Below are 13,305 nucleotides of genomic sequence, written 5' to 3' on the forward strand. Positions count from 1 at the left end.
TGCACTAGCAGATGGCAAGCTTGGTGTGATTCCTGTTAGGTGGCACTGTGTTCTTGCGCTAGATAGTCCACTTTTCCGCTCAGTAATTATGCATTGGTGAAAAGCCTGTCGAATCTTGTGTGAGGCAGGCAGTGATTCACCCACCCCACTGTCACCTGATGGGGCTAAAGGTCCTGGTGCCCACGGTACCAACAAACATTCGCTCTTTGCAGGACAGTAGAGGTTGAGAAGAGTGAAGCTCTGGAATCCAATCCCTGAACCTCTCCACCTCTCTCTCACTCCTCCTTTCAGGTATTCCTCAAGCTTACGCTTTTGGCCAAATTTAATACCTCCTCTAATACTTCCTTATGTGGCTTGGTGTCATATTGTGTTAGTGCTCCAGTGAAGTGCCTTAGGTTGTCTGGCTACATTAAAGGTGCTATTTGAATGCAAGGCATTGTGGTTATAACTTAACTTCCATAGAATCGTAGAATCTCTACAGTGCAGAAAGAGGACATGTATCCATCGAGCCTGCACCGAAACAATCTCGCACAGTCCCTATCCCTATAACCCTACGTATTTACCCTGATAATCCTCCTGACACTAAGGGGCAATTTTGCACAGCAATCAACCTAACCTGCACATCTTTTGGACTCTGGGAGGAAACCGGAACACCGAAGGAAACCCACGCAGACACGGGGAGTACATGAAAACTCCACACAGACAGTGACCCAAGGTTGGAATTGAATTTTGGTTCCTGTGCTTTGAGGCAGCAGTACTAACCATTGTGCCACATGCTGCCCTTTTTTGCACACATTTTTTTTTAAGTGACTCCCAAACCAACAGCAAAACTATACAAAGCGTTTCTTTGCCCAAGTCACATATGACTGGAAGAAGCTTTTTGTTTTTGTTGTTGTCACTGGGGTGGTTGGAGAGGCGGTGTGATGCCCACACTTCTATAATCAGCAGGATGTTTGGATGTTGTGTTAACAATCACAGAATACATGTGTTGTATGATAAGATAAAAATTTGCAAAAAAACACTGGAGGAAAAGAGTCACTGTTAAGTGATCCAACTGCCCACAGTTAATCATTGGCAAACAGCTGTAGTGTATTGGCAGCAAGAAGGAAATCATGTTTTTGGTTTAATTTGTTGCTTATGATGTTCTGGAGTGTACTGGCCCCTCTCTGACATTGCAGCCAAGGCCCCGCTTTCAACTTGAGGATAAACATTTTAAATTGGACATGCTGAGAGACTAATAAATCCATATCATTTTCAGTAACAGAATCACAGAGTCAGGTTGTGCTGCCATGATCTTCTCACTGCGAAATAGGGATTAACTTAAGAAAAGGAACTTGCATTTATATGGTGCCTATCATGACTGTAGGGGATCACAAAGTGTGTTATAATCAATGAATTAGTCTTGTAACTTAGAAACTTGACAGCCAATTTTCACCCAGCTGTGTTCCACTAACGGCAGAAATATCATGACCAAATAACGTGTTGATGTTTGAGTTGTTCATGTTGGCCGCCACATCAGGCAGGAGTCCCTCATTCTTCCAAATGGTACCGCAAGATTTTTAACATTCTCCTGAGATGGTGCCCTGGTTTAATATTTCTTCTAAAAGACAGCATTTGTTCAAGTGCCACAGTGGAATCTCATCATAGGCTTTGTGCTCCAGATCTCTGGAGTGGTACTTGAACTTATAACCTTGACTAGAGGCAATAGTGCCATCAAATGAGCCGTGGATGACATGGTTGGCGGAAGAACAAAGGGATTATAGACTGGGTTATGGCCACTGGTCTCCCAGAATCCAACTTAAACAAATACCAGTTAACGTCCAGCTAGTACATTGTTCTCTCAATAGTCATCAACTCTGGGGAAAAAACAAGCAAACCACTAAGGAAAAAATCTTCATTAGTACCGAAATCCATGATCTCTCAGATCAAATCTTCCAAGCTGTGACTTGCTTCAAGTTAAAATACCCAAGAGAAAAGAAAGAAATATCTCCCCTATTGTCCAGAAATACTTTTGTGAAATGAGTGTACAAACATTTAATGAATTCATATGGCATTCTTTTGGCCACTGTTTTAATAGAGATGTTGACCATTTAATCTATTTTTAACCTGGGTTTGTACCTCTGTAAAAATGGTGGAAACTACTATCGCAGAAAGGCATGGTGGTGGGGTGGGTGGGTGAGGGGAGGAGGTTGTGGGGAACGAAGTAAATGGTCTTTGTCCTTTTTCACTGAAATGATAGGAGGCATTTAACTGTGGGGAGCATCACAGTCAAGGCCAATAATGTTGTCTGCCAATGTCAATCTGGGAGAGGTGATGGTCTCATGGTATTATCACTAGACTATTAATCCAGAACCTCAGCTAATTCTCTGCGGATCTGGATTTGAATCCCATCACAGCTGATGGTGGAATTTGAATTCAATAAAAAAAAATCTGGAATTAAGAATCTATTGATGACGATGAAACCATTGTCAATTGTAGGAAGAAGCTATCATGTTCACTAATGTCCTTTAGGAGGGCCAACTGCCCTCAGAAAACTAGGGATGGGCAATAAATGCTGGCCAGCCAGCTAGGCTCATGTAGTGAATAAAAAAACATCATGACCTAGCACCTTCCAGTAGGTGCTTCTTAATGATTATCTGGCATCAGGTCAACTGGAAGCGCTGGAACTTTTTTTAACCTGAGATAAGCCAAGAATTTAATCCAGCAAAGGCTGAAAAATTGAATCTGGGTCCCACTGGCTCATGACCTTTGCCTGCTGTCCAATGTACCTGTCAAAAAAAAAACAGTGACCTCTGAAATCATGGAAATCCCAGTGTATAGCACCCCAGAGCTTAAAGAATGCAGCCCCTTAGTCAGCATTACAGAGGTGGGCTAGGTTCAACTGTGACAGAGCAACAACAACATATATAAGATATAGAAAGGTCAGATTCCTGTCATTCCTCCCGTCTTGACAAGGTAATTTATATAGAGTTCCAGTAAACCAGCCACACCCTCAGCAAACCCAACCTTTATCACTGTTTCTCCCATGTTCTCTGATTATGCTCCTGCAGAGTGCCCAAATGTTTTGCTTTGTTCAAATTGCTTTAGAAACAGTTGTTGTTGTTGTTGTTATCGTCCTGTGCTATGGGTGTGGTACTTTGCCTGGGGTTTCCTAGCTATTTCGATAAAAGAATAAAAGAATATAACTTGTCTCTTATCACTATAAAGAAAGCTCTTTACAAGCAGATTGTATGTTCCAGGAAACTGAGCAGCTTTTCAAACAGTATCAGTTTCAATTCTCATCCAAAAATCCTCTGTCATGTTTTTCGATCCTTACCACAACAGGCAGATGGTTTTGACAGAAAGAAACCTCTGTCATAAGGTACGAAACATCGCAGTCAAATCACACACTGCCAGGTCCCACAAATAGCAATGAAAAAAATGACCAAAGGTATCTGATTTTTAATGACATTGATTGATAAAAATTGGCCAAGGCACTAGGAGGACTCATTCTTCGACATGGTGCCATGAATCTTTTACATCCAACTGTGAGAGCGGACAGTGATTCCATTTAACATCTCATCTGAAACACAGCACCTCCAACAGTGCAACACTTCCTTTGTTCTTCTTACTTTCAGGTTGTTCTTGTCAGCCTGTTTCACTATGACAGAGCCGAGATACTTACAACAAATTACAATTTCTCATGGGCAAGATTCAGAGAACAAATAGGGAAGCAAAGAAACTGAAAATAGGGAGGCAAAGGAACCGGTCTGGATTGTGTGCTTGAGTCTCTGAAGTGAGACTTGAAACTTTTAACTTAAGGAGCCAGAGAGTAAGAGTTCTGCAATGGCTCCTTCAAACCCAAACCCCAGCTCTTAGCTCCCCTGTTCCAATTCTTATCTCACAGCTTCCAGCCCAGCTTGTCTAACACAGAAACATAGAAAATAGGTGCAGGAGTAGGCCATTCGGCCCTTCGAGCCTGCACCACCATTCAATATGATCATGGTTAATTATGCACTTTCAGTGTCCCACTCTTGCTTTCTCAGTTCGGGTACATCTCCTTAAGTCCCAGTCAGGTTCCCACCCTAGTTCTTACTCCGTAGGTTCTGACTTCATTTGTCAACCACCACTCCCCAACTCTTCACTTCAAGTTACATAGAAGATAGGAGCAGGAGGAGGCCATTTGGCTCTTCGAGCCTGGTCCGCCATTCATTATGATCATGGCTAATCATCCAACTCAATAGCCTAATCCTGCTGTCTCCCCATAACCTTTAATCCCAAGCACCCCCCGGTTGTCCAATTTCCAGTATTCAGATTCCTGCGCTTGAGACAATGCACTGGGTCAGCAAATAGTGATCAGGAACTATAATCCTGGCTGATACTTTTCCTTCCTCAGTGGGTCATCACTAACCTCTTTGTTATCACCTCGGATTTGAGTATAACCTGCAGATCAATATGAACGACATCCTTTATGTATTTCACAGTCTAGTATTTAATCATAAGTATCTCAGTCCTGAAATTGTGAAACCAGACTCTAGAACAATCTGAACCTAGGAAGAACATTTCCTTCTGCATGGCTCATATAAATTCCAAAGAGCAGTCAGCTCACTGTTGAAGATAATAGTTCTTTCTTCCACACAATTTTCTCCCTTCCTCTTCTGGATATACAGAGTATTGCTCCATCCACAATAACATCATTGTAGTGTTAATGTAAGCCTATTTGTGACACTAATAAAAAATAAACTTATAGTAAATAAATAAATAATCCTGCTTTTTACTTCCATGTATTGTCACATCCCTCCAGCCCAGTTGGATTCTTCCAGAGAGGGGCATGACAGTGAATGCCAACAGACTGTTCAGCTGTGCCAAGGTGCGGGGAGAAAAGTGGTGGCATTCCAACCAAAGCTTTGGTCCTCCCACAACAACCACTTAGGTGTAATTTTGAGCAAGGGTCTCTGGATTGTGACCAGGTGAATCAGACACCTCTGACTGACTTTCCCCTTTGCAAGATCACAGATGCTCAGTTTGATTTTGACAGACTTCCTTTTAAAAGTTTATTTATTAGTCACAAGTAGGCTTTTGTTAACATTACAATGAAGTTACTGTGAATTCCCCTAGCTGGTACAGCACATTGGCACAATGTTTAGCACTGCTGCCTCACAGCGCCGGGAACCCAGGTTCGATTCCCGGCTTAGGTCACTGTCTGTGTGGAGTTTGTACTTTCTCCCTGTGTCTGCATGGGTTTCCTCCGGGTGCTCCGGTTTCCTCCCACAGTCCAAAGATGTGCTGGTTAGGTGGATTGGCCATGCTAAATTGCCCCTTGGTGTCAGGGGGCCTAGCTAGGGTAAATCCTGGGAGGGGGGGGGGGGGGGGGGAGGTGGGGAAAGGGCCTGGGTGGGGATTGCAGTCAATGCAGCCTCAGTGGGTCAAATGGCCTCCTTCTGCACTGTAAGAGTCTATGATTCTATCTCCTGCTAGTTAACTGACCTACTGCCAGCCCCACTGAGATTATTTAACATGGTATAAACCAGGAATCAAACCCAAGGCTTCGCTAGACTGGGTGGTCCAGTACCACAACAGGTACATTTAATAATTCATCTATCAAAGAATGTTTCACCTACACTTTTCCTCTTGTGTGCTGCAGATTCATTTACATGGAGTGTTCTGTGTTCTACTATTTACGGATTTCTGCGTAAAGTTTAACAGCCTAACCTTGACTTTTTTTTTAAATCCTTAACCAATATTCAGAAATATTATATGTAAATATTTACATATTTGGCTGAGTCATTGAACATTTGGTTCATGATGCTACTTGCATAGCTATCACTGGTACATTGAGTACACTGCCACAATTGCGCACAGAATGAAGATCACTGTTGCATTCAGGGTCAAGATGATTTTCTTTACTGATCATAGCCACTTAAGGTACAGGCTGGAAGAAGTCATCAGGATCAACTGTTTACAGCACACAAACAGGCTATTTGCCCTAAGAGGTCCATGCTGATCTCCATGTGAGCTTTCTCCCATCTCTTTACAACTAACCCCAGTCAAAACATTGCTATTCTTTTCCCATTCATACACTTACCTAGATTTTCTTTGAATGTGTCTACACTATTCACCTCAACTACTCCCAGTGGTAACAAGTTCCACACTCTAACCTCTGGGGAAAAATTTTCTCCCGAATTCCCTATTGCATTTTCCAGTATATTTACAGCTTCCATTACACCCTTCACTTCTACCCTATCAAAGCTTGTCCATCATTTCGAAGACCTGGTCAAGCCTTAGTCTTCTCTTTTTTAGGAAATTGAACCCAGTTTACTCAGACAAAAGCAGAGTGGAGATCTGAAATAAAAACAGGAGCGCTGGAAAAACTCAGCAGGTCTGACAGCATCTGTAGAAAGAGAGAAACAGAGTTAATGTTTCAGGTCTAACATAATGCTTCTTTGAAATTGGAGAGAAGGTGATGAGTTTTGTACTATTTAAGAAGAGGGGAGAGGCGGGTGGAGCAAGAGAGAAGGTCTTGGGTAGGTTAGGGGGCAAAGTTAGGTGCATTGGCTACGCTAAATTCTCCCTCAGTGTACCCGAACTGGCGCCGGAGTGTGGCAACTAGGGGATTTTCACAGTAACTCCATTGCAGTGTTAATGTAAATGTACTTGTGACACTTCAATTTAAAATAAACTTTAAAAAGGAAATTAAATTACAAAGTTGTCATGGAACACAAACAAGGCAAAGGAGTGGTAATGATAATATTAAAAACACAAAGCATTGGTTCAGAGGAGGTATGAATAGTAGAAGCAGCGATTTACCCATGCTTGTTTCAACTCAGTTTACTGTGTTCGCTGATCATAATGAGGTGTCTTCTATATTGGAGAGATCAAACGCAGGCAGGGTGACGCTTTGTGGAATAACTTCACTCAGTTTGTAAGACTGACTCTTAGCTCCTTGCCATTTCAATTCACCATATACTCTCATGACATTTCTGTCTTTGGCTTATCACAATGTTCCAGTGAAGCCCAACTCAAGCTGGACTAAATAGCACCTGATCTTCTGATTAGGCACTTTACAGACTTCTGGACTCAACATTGAGTTCAACCACTTCAGTTCATGAATGTTGTCCTTCATTTTGACATCTTTTCCCTTATCTGCATTTTGTTCTCACGTTTCTGCTTTCTGACAGCATTGGCCTTTTTGTGCTATTAACCTATTTTGCTATTTTGCTTTCAAACAATGTTGACCTTTATTAAGCTATTAATTCGTAACCTTCCTACGTCTTTTCAGTTTCGATGAAGAGTCCAGTTGGATTTGAAACTTTAACTCAGTTTCTCTCTTCACTGATGGAGAGCCAGTCTTTCTGCTTTTATCCCAATTTATACAATCTCTCTTAACAGGCATGACCTCTCAGTTTTGACCTCAATCTTATAAATGTCTTTTACACTTTCTGCAGTAATTCTATATCTTTTATATTATATGGAGAACAGAGCATAATTTTGCACTGGCATATTGTCCTTTCCAAGCCTTTGGTTTTAACACAGGTTTGTAACTCACGTGCATGCACTCATAAGAACATAAGTATCCATCTCAGTATCCATCTTGACACAGTTGTAGCACTCTCACATCTGAACCTCAAAGTTCCAGGTTCAAGTCCCGAACCAGGTCTTGAGCACAAAAATCAAGGCCCAATCTTTAGTTCGATACTGAGAGACTGCCATCTTTCAGATGAGACATAAAACATCTTTACCTGCCTATGAATTTGAGAAATCTTTGGGCACTCTACCTATTTAAGGGACTTGTTAGGCTGACATTACATGTAGTGTTGAGGGAGTGCTACACTGCTGGAGATGCCAGAGTTCAGCTGAGGCACAGCTTACATGTGCAAATAGCTATTTTGGAGAAATCAGGGTGATGATTGGGGGAGGGGCTCTTGATCATTGGAGCTGGGGGCTCTGATGGCTGAGTGAGGCAAATTATGAAGGTTGTTCGAAGGAGTTGGGGAAATGGTTATCAGGGGTTGGGTGCAGGTGCAATGGCAATCATGCGGAAAATAGTGATCGGGGTGAGACATGGAAGATAGCTATGGGGAAAATGATGGTTGTAGGGTACAGCTAATAGTTGAGAGGGTTTGATGGTGGATGTGGAGTAGAGAGATTCTGGGGGTGTTTACTGAGTTGCTTGTTGGGCACTCTAGCTCCTCCTGGCTCGTTAACTAATTCCTGCAGATTTAGCTTCTCTAGCCTCCCCGTATCTGCTGGGTTTTCCGAGACTTTGAAAATGTGACAGCAATGAATTTAAAAATGGAATAACTGCTAAAAAAAGATGGCAAGTTTCGTCATTGTAAAATTTAAATGGCCAAATTTTGGCAGAAGCTTGAGAGAGAATAGAGTCAACGTTTTGAATCAGGATGACCCTTTGTCAGAGCTGAAGAGAAGGAAAATCAGACAAGATCTTTATTATGAGGGTGGGGGAAGGGGGCTGTACTTGGACAAAGGGAATGTAAATGGTGATGATAAAGGCTGAGGAAGTGCTAAAAGCATCCATTAAGTTATCAGAATGTGTGTTGGCAGAACAAAGGGGACTACATAAGGAATGTGGCAATTTAAAAGAGCAACTTGCTTCCTGCGAACAAATTGGTTGCCTGCTCATGCTTATCACTCCCCTTAAAACTGGATCTGAGGTAGATTACATTTCTTTTTTTTTCACATTTTAACCTTGAATATGTCCCCAATCCACCCATTTTTGGAAATAAACATTTAGCTGTGGGTTTTCCTGCATGACAAGAGTAATTACTTCATTGTTGTAAAGTGTTTTGGGACATCGAGAGGTTGTGAAAGGTGTTATATTAAGTTTTTGCTTTAGTGATGCATTATGATACGAGAGTGTATTGATCATTCCTGGAGCCCGTGAAGGTTATGACCATCTTGCCACATATGAAACACCTTATTCCCGTCAACAGGTTGAATACATTTCTGAATGCGTGTTTTTTTTCTTTATTTCTTTCAGCCTCTTTGGCTCAGTTCCATCCTGGGCAATGTATTTACTTACAGAACCATTCAGACATTATGGCGGCATGATGGCACAGTGGTTAGCACTGCTTCCTCACAGCGCCAGGGACCTAGGTTCAATTCCCAGCCTGGGTCACTGTCTGTATGGAGTCTGCACGTTCTCCCTTGTCTGTGTGGGTTTCCTCCGTATGCTCCGGTTTCCTCCCACAGTCTGAAAGACGTGCTGGTTAGGTGCATTAGCCATGCTAAATTCTCCTTCAGTGTGCCGGAGTGTGGCGACTAGGGGATTTTCACAGTAACTTAATTGCAGTGTTAATGTAAGCCAACTTGAGACACTAATAAACAAACTTTAAACTGAGAAAAGCTCTGCATTCCCTTTGTTGCAAACGTCTAATGCTGAATCTGAGTGAAGCATACATGTCTCTTCGTGTAATGTAGTAACTTCCTATCAATCAATTTGTTGTGGTGGTAAAGGTTCAGTGAAACATTTCTAATCTAACACATTTCTTTCCTCCACAGATAAACAAAAGCCACCTGGAACCTGGACCACCTGGCTGCTAACACAAACCACAATGTGTCTACACAACAAACAACAACACAAGAAGTGTGGTACCTGCCCTAACACACACTAACACTCCAGCGAATCCCCTTTATATATCTTAAGTTTTTGACACTGCTCAACATTAAAAATCTTTATAGGACCAAATTAAAAGAGAGGTGAGAAAAAAAGTGACCAAACCTATTAATGGTCACTTTTCTGTGAGACAATTTGACTTACTGAACCACCATCTATGATCATCAAGAATTCTATTCCTTTTAAATTCTATAAAATTCTAACAGAACTAGACAGGGTAAATGCAGGGAGGATGTTCCCGATGGTGAGGGAGTCTAGAACTAAGGGTCACAGTCTGAGGATTCAGGGTAGATCATTTAAGATGGAGGTAAGGTGACATTTCTTCATCCAAAGCGTGGTGAGCCTGCGGAATTCATTACTACAGGAAGTCGCTGATGTCAAAACATTGAATGTACTCAAGAGGCGGCTGGATTTAGCACTTGGGGTGAATGGAATCAAAGGTGATGGGGAGAAGGCAGGATTAGGCTATTGAGTTGGATGATCAGCCATGATCGTAATGAATGGGGGAGCAAGCTTGAAGGCCAAGTGGCCTCCTCCTGCTCCTATCTTTTATGTTTCTAAGTGTCAGCTTGGTTTAGTGGTGGTTGCCTACTTACCCGAGTCAGAAAGTCATAGAAACATAGAAAATAGGAGCAGGAGTAAGCCATTTGGCCCTTTGAGCCTGCTCTGTCGCTCATTATGATCATGGCTGATCATCCAACTTAGTAACTTGTTCTCACTTTTCCCTTGTATCCTTTGATCTCTTTAGTCCCAAGCTTTATATGTAACTCCTTCATGACAACATACAATGTTTTGGCCTCAACTGCATTTTATGGTAGGGAATTCCACAGGCTCACCGCTCTCTGGGTGAAGAATTTCTCCTCATCTCAGTTCTAAAAGGTTTACTCTGTATTCTTAGACTGTGACCCCTGGTTCTAGACGGCCCCACCGTAGAGAAGATCCTTCCTGCATCTCCTCTGTCTAGCCCTGTTAGAATTTTGTAGATTTCAATGAGATCCCCCCTCATTCTTAGCTCCAGCGAATATCTTTGATTTGATTTATTATTGTCACATATATCAACATATAGTGAAAAGTATTGTTTCTTGTGCACTATGTAGACAAAGCACACCGTTCATGGAAAAAGAAATGAGTGCAGAATGTGGTGTTACAGTCATAGCTAGGGTGTAGAGAAAGATCAACTTAATGGAAGATAAGTCCATTCAAAAGTCTGACAGCAGCAGGGAAGAAGCTGTTCTTGAGTCGGTTAGTATGTGACCTCAGATTTTTGTATCTTTTTCTCATGTGTCAGTATGTTACGGGTTTAAGCCCCTCACTATGTAACAGTTACACTTTGTATGGGTATGAGGGAGTACTGCATGCGTTGCTGGAGGTGATTCTTTTTGGATGGGCTGTTTTTATAAAGAAATTGCATGCTACATTTCAACAAAGAGCAAGGATATGTACTAATCAACAATTATCCCACAATCAACAGGAACAAGACATATTAACTGGTCACTTCACCTACTGCTGTTTGTGGATCTCCCTGCAGAAATTGGCTATCGCTATAAATCGGTGACTTCACTTCAAAGGTAATAATCCAGAGTGTCTTCAACATGAATTCCAGACCCTGGAACACCCAGCCATGAAAGATGGTGCACAATAAAGTAGCTAACAGGAGGAGGTGGGCTGTGGTTTCCATGAATATTCCCATCCTCAACTATATCAGGACCCAGCACACGAGTAAATGTTGAAGCATTTGTGTGTGTCTTCATCCAGAAGTTCAAATCTTGTACTAAGGTTCCCACTATCATAGATAGGAATCCACAGTCAATTTGACTCACTCCTCACAGCATCAAGAAAGAACTGAGTAATGGCTACATATGGAGAAGGCTCAAACAATGTTCCAGAATTCTGCAAGCTTGTGTTCCAGAACTAGCCGCATCTTTCATTAAACTATGCTGGTACAGCGACAACTGTGTTATCCATTAAATGATGTAGAATGTTGCTCAGGTATAGGTTGTCTATGCTGGAAAACATAAATATATTGTGCGCTCATTAGCTTAGTCCCAATCACTGGCAAAAATAATGGAAAGAATCGTCAACAGTGCTATTACGTGATAACTGCTCACCAATAACTTGATCATCAATGCCCATTTTGGCCTCTGCCAGGGTCATTGGACTCTAGCCCTTACTCTTGGTCCAAATAAGGCCCAAGTTTCAGAGATGAAATGGAAGTGAATCTCCAAAGATTGGAGTCATACCTGGCACAAAGAGAGATGACTGTGGTAACCACAATCCTGACATCACTTCAAGAGTTCCTCAGGGCAGCATTATATATAGAATCAACTATCTTCAGTTATTTCATTATAGCCATGGTAAGGTGGGGCTGTTTGCTGATGATTTTTCTGTCCCATATGCAATTTCTCAGATAAAGTTAAAATTTATTTACTAGCATCACAAGTCAGCTTACATTAACACTGCAATGAATTTACTGTGAAAATCCCCTAGTCACCACACTCCGGCACCTGTTTGGATACACTGAGGGAGAATTTAGCATGGCTAATGCACCTAACCAGCATGTTTTTCAGAATGTGGGAGGAAACTGGAGCACCGGGAGGAAACCCTCGCAGACCCAGGGAAAATGTGCAAACTCCACACAGATAGTCACCCAAGGCTGGAATTGAACGCAGGTCCCTGGTGCAGTGAGGCAATTGCACTAAGCACTGTGCCACTATGTCACCCCCAAGCATGATTTTTGCCATCCTAGTGCCAGGCCATGACTCTCTCAAACTATCGAAAGCACTAACATTTCCCAGTGTCATTCAATGGGACTACCATTACTTAATTCTACACGATCAACAACTTGACAGCATCACACCACTGACCAGAAACTCTATCCAATCAGTGAATAAATGTTAAGCAGATCAGAGGGTGGGCATTCTGCAGTGAGTAGTTCACAGCCTGACAACCTATGAAGCAAAAGTTAGGATTCTGTGGAATACACCTAACTTGCCTGATTGGGTGTATAGCTGCAACAACACTGAAGAAGGTGAAAACTGTTCAAGGCAGCAATCTCATCTTATTCACTAGCTTAAAACTGTCCACTCTTACTGCACATGGCTGCAGTGCTTACTATCCACAGGATGTAGTGCAGCAAATCTCCAAGGCTTCATCTGTAGAATCTCCCAAACACCTTCCCCCATCCGGAAGGAACACCATTGGCTCCAAGTTTCCATCACAATCACACATCAATATGATTTGGAAAAATATTGCTGTTCCTTCATTGTCACTGGATAAAAATTCTGGAACTCCTTCCCTAATGGAATTGGGAGGGTTCCTTTCGCAGTTGGACTGCAGCAGTTTAAGAAGGCGGCACACCAACTCCTTCTTATGAGAAACCATGAAAGTCAGTCTAGCCATCAACATCTGAATCCCAAAATGAATGTTTAATAATCACTGGTTGTAAAGTGCTTTGGGAAGTTCCAAGGATATGAAAAGTACTACATTATGAAAATCATGTATCCATTCATCCATCAAATCGTAGGGGCTTATATTGAGAGAAACATGGGTACTTCGCCTTCAACCTTCCTTTCACCAATGAAGATAAGACCAGCTCTGTGGGTCTCTCATTCCTGTTGCTCTTCTGCGTCTGTTAATACAACATATTCACCTTGTAAGTAACAAATTCTTCTGACATTTATCTTTCTCCTCTA

Source organism: Carcharhinus amblyrhynchos, chromosome 8 (assembly GCF_965287045.1).
Source record: "Carcharhinus amblyrhynchos chromosome 8, sCarAmb.v2.hapA, whole genome shotgun sequence".
Lineage (NCBI taxonomy): Eukaryota > Metazoa > Chordata > Chondrichthyes > Carcharhiniformes > Carcharhinidae > Carcharhinus > Carcharhinus amblyrhynchos.